Source organism: Bos indicus, chromosome 29 (assembly GCF_029378745.1).
Source record: "Bos indicus isolate NIAB-ARS_2022 breed Sahiwal x Tharparkar chromosome 29, NIAB-ARS_B.indTharparkar_mat_pri_1.0, whole genome shotgun sequence".
NCBI classification, from domain to species: Eukaryota; Metazoa; Chordata; class Mammalia; order Artiodactyla; family Bovidae; genus Bos; species Bos indicus.
The window spans coordinates 39218949-39231771 of NC_091788.1; the positions used below are offsets into that span (position 1 = coordinate 39218949).

A 12823-nucleotide genomic window follows, 5' to 3' on the forward strand; every position below is an offset into this window, starting at 1 on the left:
TATATGCTCTGACCTACCCTAGTTTTCCCCTGTAGGCCACTAAAAGATCTAAAAAAACCACAAAGGTCTCAATAAAATCTTTACCTTCATCAGTGTCCTTTGCAAGTGGCCTTTGAAGCTTCTCAGAATACAGAGAATTGAACTGTAATCTCTTTCTTGAAGCTTGGATGGAAAATCAGACTGATCTGCATGGACATCTAAGAAGATGGAGAACCTTGCCTACTTGGAGGAAAAAAAGGGTAAGAACATCATGAAAATGGATACTAGGGGCCATGCTTGACATTCGTGGTTTCAGGTCATCTTCCTAGCCACTTCATGAGATATGCATTCCTATCTTCGTTGGAGATGAGATTGCTAGGAGGATAAGTTGTCAAATGGCAAAGTCAAGACTTCAGGGGCAGCCCAGGGACATACAACTGGCTTTAGGTAGTGGGTCTATTGGCAGACAACAGGGTCACCTATGATGCCAGTCTGCATCAAAGAATTAGGACAGAGCAGTACTTCAATTGCTTAGTTTCAGTATTGGAAGAAATGTCATATACATCCACAAGATGTTTTACATCATCCAGCAAACATACAAGGAAGAACTGTGTGCTAGGTTCTGGGTTAAAGGCTTTGAAGTCAAAGTTGATCAAGACAAAAGCATTGTTTATCTTAAGAGAGCTAGCAGTCTAGTTCTCACAAACTCATGGCCCCTGGAGGCAGTAGATATGGTAATAGGACTAAGTGGCCATGTTGGAATCTGGGCAGCACAGGCCTTACCACTGGAAGCAGCCTTTCCTCCACTTCAGCCATGCTGGAAAGCATGCCAGTTGCCTATGTTTTCAGGAGAATCAGAAGTTTGGATATTTATGTACAATCTATTGATTTTAATGTTAGCAACTAATATTTTTTCCCCCAAAAAAACAGTGGGAACTAAATCTCCACAGTGATGTGCTGAAATTAGCCTTCAGTCTCTGTAGGTCTTTGTTTCTGGCCTAGAGTTGGGAGTGCAGTAGGGACAGAGAGGAATTTAATTCATGTTGGTTGATTTAAAAAGAGACTGAATGCATACTAAACATTCTGACTCATTGGAAAAAAAAACCCTGATATTCAGAAAGATTGAAGGCAGGAGGAGAAGTGGAAGACAGAGAATGAGATGGTTGGATGGCATCACCAAGTCAATGGACATGAGCTTCAGCAAGCTACTGGGAGTTGGTGATGGGTAGGGAAGCCTGGCATGCTGCAGTCTATGGCATTGCAAAGAGATAGACACAACTGAAGGACTGAACTGAACTGAACAAATTGAGAACAAGACTAATAAATCTATTTTCATCAACTTGTTGTTGACTAGCTACCTATAACAACACATTACTTAATTGGCTTTATAATTCAGACTCATGACTACATTCAGAGTAGAATATCTTCTAAGGAAAAACAAAAAATACATCACATCAAAAACAAAAACAAAGAAAACCAAAAGAAAAAAAGGAAAGAAATGTGACACTATATTCAACAACTTCAGTTCAGTTCCGTTGCTCAGTCATGTCCAACTCTTTGTGAGCCCATAAACGGCAGCACACAAGGCCTCCCTGTCCATCACGAACTACCGGAGTCCACACATACTCATGTCCATTGAGTTGGTGATGCCATCAAACCATCTCATCCTCTGTCATCCCCTTCTCCTCCTGCCCTCAATCTTTCCCAACATCAGGGTCTTTTCAAATGAGTCAGCTCTTCACATCAGGTGGCCAAAATATTGGAGTTTCAGCTTAAGCATCAGTCCTTCCAGTGAACATTTGGACTGATTTCCTTAAGGATGGACTGGTTGGATCTCCTTGCAGTACAACGGATGCTCAAGAGTCTTCTCCAACACCACAGTTCAAAAGCATCAGTTCTTTGGGGCTCAGCTTTCTTTATAGCCTAACTCTCACATCCGTACATGACCACTGGAAAAACCATAGCCTTGACTACATGGACGTTTGTTGACATAGTAACGTTTCTGCTTTTCAATATGCTTTCTAGGTTGGTTACAACTTTCCTTCCAAGGTGTAAATGTGCTTTAATTTCATGGCTGCAATCAACATCTGCAGTGATTTTTGAGCCCAGAAAAATTAAGTCAACCACTGTCTCCACTATTCCCCATCTATTGGCCATAAAGTAATGGGATTGGATGCCATGATCTTAGTTTTCTAAATGTTGAGCTTTAAGCCAACTTTTTCATTCTCCTCTTTCACCTTTATCAAGAGGTTCTTTAGTTCTTCTTCACTTTCTGCCATAAAGGCGGTGTCATCTGCATATCTGAGGTTATTGAAATTTCTCCTGGCAATCTTGATTCCAACCTGTGCTTCCTCCAGGACAGTGTTTTCATGATGTACTCTGCATACAACTTAAATAAACAGGGTGACACTATACAACCATGACATACTCCTTTCCTATTTGGAACCAGTCTGTTGTTAAATGTCCAGTTCTAACTGTTGATACCTGGTCTGCATATAGGTTTCTCAAGAGGGAGGTCCATTGGTCTGGTATTCCCATCCCTTTCAGAATTTTCCACATTTTATTGTGATCCATACAGTCAAAGGCTTTGGCATAGTCAGTAAAGCAGAAGAAGGTGATTTTCTGGAATTCTCTTGCTGTTTTGATAATCCATCAGATGTTGTCAATATGATGTCTGGTTCCTCTGACTTTTCTAAAACCAGCTTGATCATTTGGAAGTTCATGGTTCATGTACTGCTGAAGCCTGGCTTGGATAATTTTGAGCATTACTTTACTAGCGTGTGAGATGAGTGCAATTGTGCTGTAGTTTGAGCATTCTTTGGTACTGCCTTTCTTTGGGATCAGAATGAAAACTGACCTTTTCCAATCCTGTGGCCACTGCTGAGTTTCCAAATTTGCTGGCATAGTGAGTACAGCACTTTCACAGCATCATCTTTCAGGATTTGAAAGAGCTCAACTGGAATTCCATCACCTCCACTAGCTTTGTTCATAATGATGCTATCTATGGCCCATTTGACTTCACATTCCAGGATGTCTGGCTATAGGTGAGTAATCACACCATCGTGATTATCTGGGTCATGAAGATCTGTTTTGTACAGTTCTTCTGTGTATTCTTTCCAGCTCTTCTTAATATCTTCTGCTTCTGTTAGGTCCATACCATTTCTGTCCTTTATTGAGCCCATCTTTGCATGGACTATTCCCTTGGTATCTCTAATTTTCTAGAAGAGATCTCTAGTCTTTCCCCTTCTATTGTTTTCCTCTATTTCTTTGCATTGATTGCTGAGGAAGGCTTTCTTATCTCTCCTTGCTATTCGTGGGAACTCTGCATTCAAATGGGTATATCTTTGCTTTTCTCCTTTGATTTTTGCTTCCCTTCTTTTCACAGCTATCTGTAAGGCCTCCTCAGACAGCCATTTTGTTATTTTGCATTTCTTTTTCTGGGGATGGTCTTGATTCCTGTCTCCTGTACAATGTCATGAACCTCTGTCCATAGTTCATCAGGCATTCTGTCTATTAGATCTAGTCCCTTAAATCTATTTCTCACTTCCTCTGTATAGTCATAAGGGATTTGATTTAGGTCATATGTGAATGTTTTAGTGCTTTTCTCCACTTTCTTCACTTTCAGTCTGAATTTGGAAATAAGTGTGTTCATGTTCTGAGCCACCGTCAGCTCCCAGTCTTGTTTCTGCTGACTGTATAGAGCTTCTCCATTTTTGGCTGCAAAGCATATAATAAATCTGATTTTCGTGTCGACCATCTGGTGATGTCCATGTGTAGAGTCTTCTCTTGTGTTGTTGGAAGAGGGTGTTGGTTATGACCAGTGCATTCTCTTTGTAGAACTCTATTAGCCTTTGCCCTGCTTCATTCTGTACTCCAAGGCCAAATTTTTGTGTTACTCCTGGTGTTTCTTGACTCCTACTTTTGCATTCCAGTCCCCTATGATGAAAATGACATCTTTTAGGAGTTTTAGTTCTAGAAGGTCTTTTAGGTCTTCATAGAACTGTTCAACTTCAGCTTCTTCAGCATTACTGATCAGGGCATAGACTTGGATTACCATCACATTGAATGGTTTGCCTTGGAAATGAACAGAGATCATACTGTCATTTTTGAGATTGCATCCAAGTACTGTATTTGAGACTCTTTTGTTAACTATGTTATCTACTCCATTTCTTCTAAGGGATTCCTGCCCACAGTAGTAGATATAATGGTCATCTGAGTTAAATTCACCGATTCCAGTCCATCTTAGTTCTTGGATTCCTCGAATGTCTATGTTCACTCTTGTCATCTCCTGTTTGACTACTTCTAATTTCCCTTGTAGAGAGCAATATTGCATAGGAACCTGGATTGTAAGGTCCATGAATCAAGGCAAATTGGGAGCCACTAGGGAATCCCAATTTGCTTTGATTCATGGACCGTACAATCCAGGTTCCTGTGCAATATTGCTCTCTACAGCATCTTATCTTGCTTCTATCACCAGTCCCACCCTCAACTGGGTGTTGTCTTTGTTTTGGCTCCATCCCTTCATTCTTTCTGAAGTTATTTCTCCACTGATCTCCAGTAGCATATTGGGCACCTACTGACCTGGGGAGTTCATCTTTCAGTGTTCTATCTTTTTGCCTTATCATACTGTTCATGGGGTTCTCAAGGCAAGAATATTGAAGTGGTTTGCCATTCCCTTCTCCAGTGGACCACATACACTCCACCATGACCCATCCGTCTTGGGTGGCCCCACAGGGCATGGCTTAGTTTCATTGAGTTAGACAAGGCTATGATCCGTGTGACAGATTGGCTTGTTGTCTGTGATTGTGGTTTCAGTCTGTCTGCCCTCTGATTCCCTCTCTCAGGGCCTACCCTCTTATTTGGTTTTCTCTTACCTTGGACGTGGGGTATCTCTTCATGGCTGCTCCTGCAAAGTGTAGCCACTGCACCATACCTTGGATGTAGGGTAGCTCCTCTCGGCTGCTGGCCCTGATTTGGATGTGGGGTAGTTCCTCTTCACCAGGCTTCTGCATTGCCATTGCAGCTGCCATGCATCTGCACCACCATCAGAGCTGAGGAGAGCAATATTTCAACCACTTATTGTTCCCAATATTGTTTCTGTTATTGTGACTTAGTCATATATAAGTTAACAAGTAAAAGCAAGACAATAATTAAAACTAATGTTCAGAAGTAAGACTTTTAGTGGCTAGAAAAAGAGGTTCACACATAACATAAAGAAGTTTAATTCAAACCGTGCTGTCTTAAATCTTGAACTGAAAGCATAAGTTTGTACCAACTAATTATATTCCTTTTTATTTAATTTTTAAGGAAAATGTGTGCTTCCTACTCTGACCACTATAAAGCCTAGAAGCAATGACAACTTGATAACAGTGACTATTCTGAGGTCTAACGTGTAGCTTCTAAATGCATTTCCCATCAGACAATGCATGGTTTCTTAGAGATGGCTGATTTTAGGACTGGGTAAAGAAATGCACAGATTAATCTTGGGAATCTTGAAGGACCAGAAAGCTGAGGGACTTCAAAGACCAATGGGACCTGGACAGAAAGTTGAGGAATCTAAATGAAAAGGCCAAACATCTACCAGTTTGTTGGGCAGAATGATGTTTCTGCTTCTCAACACACTGTTTGTCATAGCTTTCCTGCCAAGAAGCAATCACCCTCTGATTTCATGGCTGCAGGCACCATCCACAGTGGTTTTAGAGGCTAAGATGAAGAAATCTGTCACTGCTTCCACCCTTTCTTCTTCTATTTCCCATGAAGGATGGGGCTGGATCTCATGATTTTAGCTTATTTAATATTTCATTTTAAGCTGGCTGAATGTGTCCAAATGTTAACAGGCAACATCTTATTTGTCACTGTGATACATGGCTAGGGCACCAACTCACCATTCTGAGCACCAAGAAAGGAAAACAGTCAACAATATTTATGCTATTTTTGTTTCTATTAAGCATAGATTATATAACTACAAACAGTTCCAGGAAAACAAGCTAGACTGTCCCTTCTGGGGGTGATGAAAGAGTGATGGAGAGTAGCTATAATACAGATGAAGCCTCATTCACTGGCTTGCAGCTCAGCTCCTGCTGTGGAGGTCTGGTTTCTAATAGACCAAGGACTGGTACTGGTCCTGACCCACTGTGCTGGTATTGTGGACTCCTGCTCTAAACCCCATAGTGGGACATTCTGTAAGACAAACCACCCTGCTTCCTCCCTGTTTCTGAACAGATAAATGACATTATAATTGGGAGAGGAACAGTTCAGTTCAGATCAGTTCAGTTCAGTCACAGTCGTGTCCGACTCTTTGCAACCCCATGAATCGCAGCACGCCAGGCCTCCCTGTTCATCACCAACTCCCGGAGTTCACTCAGACTCATGTCCATGGAGTCAGTGATGCCATCCAGCCATCTCATCCTCTGTCGTCCCCTTCTCCTCCTGCCCCCAATCCCTCCCAGCATCAGAGTCTTTTCCAATGAGTTAACTCTTTGCATGAGGTGGCCAAAGTACTGGAGTTTCAGCTTCAGCATCATTCCCTCCAAAGAAATCCCAGGGCTGATCTCCTTCAGAATGGACTGGTTGGATCTCCTTGCAGTCAAAGGAACTCTCAAGAGTCTTCTGCAACACCACAGTTCAAAACCATCAATTCATCGGCTCTCAACCTTCTTCACAGTCCAACTCTCACATCCATACATGACCACTGGAAAAACCATAGCCTTGACTAGAAGGACCTTTGTTGGCAAAGTAATGTCTCTGCTTTTGAATATGCTATACAACTTGGTCATAACTTTCCTTCCAAAGAGTAAGCATCTTTTAATTTCATGGCTGCACTCACTATCTACAGTGATTTTGGAGCCCCAAAAAATAAAATCTGACATTGTTTCCACTGTTTCCCCATCTATTTCCCATGAAGTGATGGGATCGGATGCCATGATCTTCGTTTTCTGAATGTTGAGTTTTAAGCCAACTTTTTCACTCTCCTCTTTCACTTTCATCAAGAGGCTTTTTAGTTCCTCTTCACTTTCTGCCATAAGGGTGGTGTCATCTGCATATATGAGGTTATTGTTATTTCTCCTGGCAATCTTGATTCCAGCTTGTGTTTCTTCCAGCCCAGTGTTTCTCATGATGTACTCTGCATATAAGTTAAATAAGCAGGGTGATAATACTGCTTATTTGACGTACCCCTTTTCCTATTTGGAACCAGTCTGTTATTCCATGTCCAGTTCTAACCATTCCTTCCTGACCTGCATACAGGTTTCTCAGGAGGCAGGTCAGGTGGTCTGGTATTCCCATCTCTTTCAGAATTTTCCACAGTTTATTGTGATCCACACAGTCAAAGGCTTTGGCATAGTCAATAAAGCAGAAATAGATGTTTTTCTGGAACTCTCTTGCTTTTTTGATGACCCAGAGGATGATGGCAATTTGATCTCTGGTTCCTCTGCCTTTTCTAAAACCAACTTGAACATCAGGAAGTTCGCGGTTCACGTATTGCTGAAGACTAGCTTGGAGAATTTTGAGCAATACTTTACTAGCATGTGAGATGAGAATTATGCAGTAGTTTGAGCATTCTTTGGCATTGCCTTTCTTTGGGATCAGAATGAAAACTGAACTTTTCCAGTCCTGTGGCCACTGCTGAGTCTTCCAAATTTACTGGCACAGTGAGTACAGCACTTCCACAGCATCATCTTTTAGGATTTGAAATAGCTCAAGTGGATTTCCATCACCTCCACTAGCTTTGTTCGTAGTGATGCTTTCTAAGACCCACTTGACTTCACATTCCAGGATGTCTGGCTCTAGGTCAGTGATCACACCATCGTGATTATCTGGGTCATGAAGATCTGTTTTGTACAGTTCTTCTGTGTATTCTTGCCACCTCTTCTTAATATCTTCTGCTTCTGTTAGGTCCATGCCATTTCTGTCCTTTATCGAGTCTATCTTTGCATGAAATGTTCCCTTGGTATCTCTAATTTTCTTTAAGATATCTCTAGTCTTTCCCATTCTGTTGTTTTCCTCTATTTCTTTGCATTGATTGCTGAGGAAGGCTTTCTTATCTCTTCTTGCTATTCTTTGGAACTCTGCATTCAGATGCTTATATCTTTCCTTTTCTCCTTTGCTTTTCACTTCTCTTCTTTTTACAGCTATTTGTAAGGCCTCCCTGGACAGCCATTGCTTTTTTACCTTTCTTTTCCATGGGGATGGTCTTGATTCCTGTCTCCTGTACAATGTCACGAACCTCATTCCATAGTTCATCAGGCACTCTATCTATCAGATTTAGGCCCTTAAATCTATTTCTCACTTCCACTGTATAATCATAAGTGATTTGATTTAGGTCATACCTTAATGGTCTAGTGGTTTTCCCTACTTTCTTCAATTTAAGTCTGAACTTGGCAATAAGGAGTTCATGATCTGAGTCACAGTCAGCTCCTGGTCTTGTTTTTGTTGACTGTATAGAGCTTCTCCATCTTTGGCTGCAAAGAATATAATCAATCTCATTTTGGTGTTGACCATCTGGTGATGTCCATGTGTAGAGTCTTCTCTTGTGTTATTGGAAGAGGGTGTTTGCTATGACCAGTGCATTTTCTTGGCAAAACTCTATTAGTCTTTGCCCTGCTTATTTCATATTAAGAGAGAACAACCAAGTGCAACATATGACTACATTCTTCAATAAACTGTGAAAAGACATCTGCTTTTTGAGAATAGGGAAATTTGCACATGGACTGGATATAAAATGTTCATTTTATTGGGAACAAAAGAGCATTTTTTTTCATATCCTATCATTCTACCAAAAATACTCATTATATATATTTTGTGAAATGTTCATCTTTTCCCAAAATACTTCAGGAAAAATGAATAAGGGGTAAAAGAGAGAATGAAATGATGGTCTCTCTTGAATTAAAAAGAGATACCTTCTACACGATGCATAGCTGCTATGGATGAATTGTGTCCATCCTTGACTCCCAGTGTGATGGTATTAGGAATTAGGGCCTCTGGGAGGTACCCAGGTTGACATCGTATTTTGATGGTAGTCCCTAATGATGGGATTAGCCTCTCCTTATTTTTCTCTCTTATTCTCCCTCTTCTTCCTTCCCTTCAGCCACCACATGTGAGAACATAGCAAGAAAAGAAAGACGGATGCAAGTCAAGAATGTCTTCCCTGGGAACTCAATTGGCCACCACCTTGATGTTGCATAGTCTCCAGTCTATGACAACCTGTGAGACTAGGAGGTTAGTTTTGTAGTTATTGATGCCAAATGATGAAATATAGGGTTCATGACACCCGTCTTTCTTATATTTGTTATGTTTTAAATTGTTTTGCAGTAAGAAGTTTATAAAGAGTCCATTTTGAAGTTTCTGTCTTAGTGATACCCTTAGGAGCCCAAGATAGCAGATTCAGGCAGGTCCCCAATGAATGAGTGGTTGGAGGACAACATGCTCCTTACCCCAACTCATCTCTTGTCATCTGAAAACTGTCCCCACACCTGACATCCTTAATGCTCCCCGCCCCCGCCCCCCCCCACCCCCACCACCACCATCTGCATCGCCATTCCTCTGCTAAGCTGAGTCATCTAGCTGGAGATGTTGATGACTCAGGACAGGGTCTGGAAACAGAAAGAATACAGATATTTTTAGAAAGAAAAACTGGGCAGACCCATCTTGGTTTTCCCTTCTTTAGTGCTATCTGCAGGTGAGGGATTGGGGCTGGGTAGGGAGGGAGCCACAAGTGGGACTACATAGATATCTACAAGTGAAGGGAGTAGGAATTCAGAACCCAGTAACCAGGAGGTGGGCAGCTTGCACAGGACCCAGGAGGGAAAGAAGAAGCACTGGGGAAAGAATAGTGCCTACTTGAGGGCCAGACCTTCTTGAGTCTTTCAGTTAAACTTGGAGGTCATGTCCTTCCTGCTGGAATTCCTGCTCCAGAGGTGGAGGGGAGAGAGCTGTACTCACTCCTAATGACTCACAGGGAGAGGGGCTCCCCCAGAGACCCTTTGATTCAACTCTAACTGTGGATATCATCCCAAGGCAGAGAGCAAATGGCAGATCATCCAAAAAACGACCTACTTTAAATAGTATTTAAAATATTACAAATTTTGTTTAAGAGTCCTGACATATCTAGTTCCCAGAGTTTTTTAGGAGAGATGATTCGTTAGCCTAATTTGGGTTTCTGCTGAGGAATACACAAGCTTCCCCATTGGCAACTCTGACTTATAAATACCTGATCTCATCCCACAGAACCCAAATGATGGTAAGTTCCAGTGGTCAAGGCCTCTAAGATCCTTGGTGTCACAGCAGTTGTGTGCCAAGTGGTCTGTCACTCCCAGTCCTGAGCCCAGAACCCATGAACATCAATAGACAGTTACAGCCCCCTGCCCACCAGAGGCAGCCTCAGCATTCTCAGAAACATGCACCTCTGATCCACTTGTCCACTGATTGGCATTGAGCCTCAGACTGGAACAAGTGTTCTGCAGCAAGTCCAGTCTCCCTCATCCAAGAGATGGGAAACTGAACCCTGGGGTGTATGACTCACCTTAAAGCTGCAGGTAAGTTAGTGAAGACTTGGACCCAGGAACTCTGGTTCCCAGGCTAGGAAACTTCCAAGAAGGGAAAGATGAGAGAAAGATCAATTGCATCCACTGCTGGGTAGCTCTTAGATGTCTGCAAGCACCAGAGTGGAAGTTTCTTTCCCATTGCCCCTCAAGTCTGGTTCTGATTTTATTAGCAGACCTGCCTCCATGTAACAGCAGGAAAGCAATATTCAGGGCTGTTTCTTCTTGGTTCCAGGGACAGTGGGAAGGCCAGCTGTAGTGACCCTAGGAGGTAGTCGAGAAGGTGCTGAGTGACTCACTATCAATTCAGATCCCCAGAGCTCCCACTCGACCGTCACACAAGACAGACCCTTGGCTGACTGGATAACATGAACCTGCATTCAGAGCAGGAAGCGTTCTCTTCTTAGCATTCTGGAAACTTAGATAAGTGCCTTATGTTTCCTCAGGGAACACCTGCCTGAGCGAGGTTGGGGTCTGAGTCTAGCCTGAATGCAGATAATCTGCCATTATCCCTCTTTGATGCTTCAAATAGACCTTGGAGATTCAATAGCCTTGAGAGAATTACAGTCACCCTTATATTTTATTGGGACTTTGCTTTATGAATCTAGTTGGAGAAAAAGGACAGAAACACAGGACAAGGCCGGACATCTCTTGGTCCCAGCTGACTGTGAGTTGAGTTTCAGCCACCAGGCTTCACTGTTAGGTGCTGATGTAATTCACAAGCCACCTTTGAAGACAGAATAAAGGAAAGAGTTTTTGGGCAGAGAGCAGTCTGGTCAAAGAGCCATGGGAATCACATGGGGCAAGATGAAACAAGAGTGATTACTTATTTCTTCTCTCTATCTGTTCCTTGGCATTTCTACTCCTGAAAACAAGTACATGGAGATAGTCAGAGGCATTGGTGCTGCCCCTGGCACCTGTTGCTCCTGGTGATAACCAGTTTGTGTAAATGTCCCTGAACCAGAGCATATTCAGCCTCGTGATAGCCCCAGGTTCTCCCTTCTTGGGAAGGCTGACATGCCTCATTGTTTCTAACTCACAACTGAAGCATGGGATGAGGTATGGTGGTTGTCCTGTAGCTAAGTTCCAAACATGGAAGGAAGGTTGGCAGTGGAAGGGTAGCCATTTATTAAGCTTGGTTACCTTGGTCCTTAGCAGGGGTAATTCCCACATCTAGAATGTTTTTCTCCCAGCTTTTTGCATGGCCGTGTCCTTCTAAACATTTACCATAATTTCAAATGAGTCTCTCAGGCTTGTTTTCCCTGGCCACTGCACTCTCACGAGCACAAACCCTGTTCCAAAAAATGCTTGGACACATCCCTCCATCAAAACAATAATTATAGTTACTAAAGTGGAAAGGTGGGAGAGGGATAAATTGAGAGCTTGAGATTAATATATGTATACTACTTTATTTAATAGATAACCAATAATGACCTACTGTACAGCACAGGAATTCTGATCAGTAGTCTATAATATCCTGTATGGGAAAAGAATCTAAGAAACAATGGGCACATGTGTATGTATAAGGGAATTAATTTCACATACAACTAATATTAATACAATGCTGTAAATCAACTACACTCATATATAATTTAAAACCTGATTTTTTAAAAAAATACTTACATGTAGAGAACCATGGAGTTTTTTTAGACTCACAGGATTTCAGATATGATGCTGGAGATGGCAGACTGGGTGAAGAAATCTAGACATTATCTGGGGTTGCATTTTCCTAAGCTTTGGTGTCTTTTCCTTCTAGTGTCACCTTTCATTTGTCTTTGAAGGATCTAATACAAGGGCTTGGAGACACCAGCTGGGTGTTAGTTGAAGGATGAGAAGGAGGCGCTAGTGGGAGAGTGAAATCCCAGCTCCCTAGCCTTGGTTTGAGGCACAACTTATATCCCACATTCCCTGTGAAAACAGGCTGTATCTTCCCTTTGCATGCCTTGCATGATATCATACCCAGACAGGTTTCATCCTTTTTCGTGTTCTGCTTCCACTTAGCCCTCACTGTTTTCTCTGGGAGAATTTTTCTTTTTTTAATTTTTGCAGCAAGTGGGGGCTGCTCTGTTATGGCAGTGCACTGACTTTTCAATCCTGTGCTTCTCTTAATGTAGATCACAGGTTCTAGGGCACTCAGGCTCAGTAGTTGTGGCCCACCAGCTTAGTTCCCCTGGGGCATTTGCAGTCTTCCCAATCCAGGTCTCTAGCACATATCTTAAGCACTAGATCAAAAGGGAAAGCACTTTGGAAGGAATTTGAAATAAGTCACTTTTATATGAAACTTGGCACCATGGCTTATTTATAAG

The 12823-nt window shown here is 42.1% G+C and overlaps 1 long non-coding RNA gene across 1 annotated transcript in view; it reads left to right on the forward strand.

Annotated features, from left to right (window-relative positions):
• LOC139180669 (uncharacterized) overlaps positions 1-9207 on the forward strand; it is a 34294-nt gene extending 25087 nt beyond the window's left edge. The window contains exons 2-3 of the long non-coding RNA XR_011564923.1: positions 163-239; positions 9065-9207. This is a non-coding gene — a long non-coding RNA (uncharacterized lncRNA). The remainder of the gene's footprint in view (positions 1-162; positions 240-9064) is intronic.
• Positions 9208-12823: the final 3616 nt, after the last annotated feature.